Below are 1,696 nucleotides of genomic sequence, written 5' to 3' on the forward strand. Positions count from 1 at the left end.
CAGGCGTCAGTCCGCAAGGGCGTGGGTTCGAATCCCACAGCTGTTAGAAATTTCTTTTCGTGTGATTTGATGAAGAACGCATTCCGCGGAAACGGTTCGGAACCGTTTTTGTGTCATGTCCTATAGTGTAACGCATCTTCTCCGCTATAGTTTTTGAATCACTTATCGACAGTTTGGCCGAGTGGTCTAAGGCGCTGGCTTAAGGCGCCAGTCCGAAAGGGCGTGGGTTCGAACCCCACAGCTGTCAGTCTATATACCTGACTGGTCTTATATTAAGAACCGAGACCCTTTCAAAAGCGAGGTAGTGCAAGATCAAAACCTTCTGATCGATATTGTGCCATCGCACCTCGCAGAAACCGTTCAACCCATTTTTGTCTCCTCTGGTTTGGCAGAGCGATGCATCACCTCGGCTATGAATCTTGAAGAACTCATCGTCAGTTTGGCCGAGTGGTCTAAGGCGCTGGCTTCAGGCGTCAGTCCACAAGGGCGTGGGTTAGATTCCCACAGCTGTTAGAAATTTCTTTTCGTGTGATTTGATGAAGAACGCATGCCGCGGGAACGGTTCGAAACCGTTTTTGTGTCATGTCCTATAGTGTAACGCATCTTCTCCGCTATGATTTTTGAATCACCTACCGACAGTTTGGCCGAGTGGTCTAAGGCGCTGGCTTCAAGCGTCAGTCCGCAAGGGCGTGGGTTCGTATCCTACAGCTGTTAGAAATTTCTTTTCGTGTGATTTGATGAAGAACGCATTCCGCGGGAACGGTTCGAAACCGTTTTTGTGTCATGTCCTATAGTGTAACGCATCTTCTCCGCTATGATTTTTGAAGCACTCATCGACAGTTTGGCTGAATGGTCTAAGGCGCTGGCTTCAGGCGTCAGTCCGCAAGGGCGTGGGTTCGTATCCCACAGCTGTTAGAAATTTCTTTTCGTGTGATTTGATGAAGAACGCATTCCGCGAGAACGGTTCGAAACCGTTTTTGTGTCATGTCCTATAGTGTAACGCATCTTCTCCGCTATGATTTTTGAAGCATTCATCGACAGTTTGGCCGAGTGGTCTAAGGCGCTGGCTTAAGGCGCCAGCCCGAAAGGGCGTGGGTTCGAACTCCACAGCTGTCAGTCTATATACCTGACTGGTGTTGTATTAAAATCCGAGACCTTTTCAGAAGCGAGGTAGTGCAAGACCAAAACCTTCTGATCGATATTGCGCCATCGCAACTCGCAGATACCGTTCAACCCATTTCTGTGCCCTTTGGTCTGGCAGAGCGATGCATCACCTCGGCTATGAATCTTGAAGCACTCATCGACAGTTTGGCCGAGTGGTCTAAGGCGCTGGCTTCAGGTGTCAGTCCGCAAGGGCGTGGGTTCGTATCCCACAGCTGTTAGAAATTTCTTTTCGTGTGATTTGATGAAGAACGCATTCCGCGGGAACGGTTCGAAACCGTTTTTGTGTCATGTCCTATAGTGTAACGCATCTTCTCCGCTATGATTTTTGAAGCACTCATCGACAGTTTGGCCGAGTGGTCCAAGGCGCTGGCTTAAGGCGCCAGTCCGAGAGGGCGTGGGTTCGAACCTCACAGCTGTCAGTCTATATACCTGACTGTTCTTATATTAAGAACCGAGACCCTTTCAAAAGCGAGGTAGTGCAAGATCAAAACCTTCTGATCGATATTGTGCCATCGCACCTCGCAGAAACGTT

At 49.1% G+C, this 1,696-nt stretch overlaps 7 non-coding genes across 7 annotated transcripts; all 7 read left to right on the plus strand.

Moving 5' to 3' along the window:
* Window positions 1-167: 167 nt before the first annotated feature.
* On the plus strand, window positions 168-247 carry Pmar_PMAR005573. The gene has a single exon. It is a non-coding gene; the product is annotated as a tRNA-Leu (tRNA).
* A 186-nt stretch (window positions 248-433) lies between these two features.
* Window positions 434-513, plus strand: Pmar_PMAR005574. The gene has a single exon. It is a non-coding gene; the product is annotated as a tRNA-Leu (tRNA).
* Window positions 514-634: 121 nt separating this feature from the next.
* Pmar_PMAR005575 lies at window positions 635-714 on the plus strand. The gene has a single exon. It is a non-coding gene; the product is annotated as a tRNA-Leu (tRNA).
* Window positions 715-835: 121 nt separating this feature from the next.
* Window positions 836-915, plus strand: Pmar_PMAR005576. Its single transcript has one exon. It is a non-coding gene; the product is annotated as a tRNA-Leu (tRNA).
* Window positions 916-1,036: 121 nt separating this feature from the next.
* Window positions 1,037-1,116, plus strand: Pmar_PMAR005577. Its single transcript has one exon. It is a non-coding gene; the product is annotated as a tRNA-Leu (tRNA).
* Window positions 1,117-1,302: 186 nt separating this feature from the next.
* Window positions 1,303-1,382, plus strand: Pmar_PMAR005578. Its single transcript has one exon. It is a non-coding gene; the product is annotated as a tRNA-Leu (tRNA).
* Window positions 1,383-1,503: 121 nt separating this feature from the next.
* Pmar_PMAR005579 lies at window positions 1,504-1,583 on the plus strand. The gene has a single exon. It is a non-coding gene; the product is annotated as a tRNA-Leu (tRNA).
* Window positions 1,584-1,696: the final 113 nt, after the last annotated feature.

This window comes from Perkinsus marinus (genome assembly GCF_000006405.1).
Source record: "Perkinsus marinus ATCC 50983 genomic scaffold scf_1104296948236, whole genome shotgun sequence".
NCBI lineage: Eukaryota > Perkinsozoa > Perkinsida > Perkinsidae > Perkinsus > Perkinsus marinus.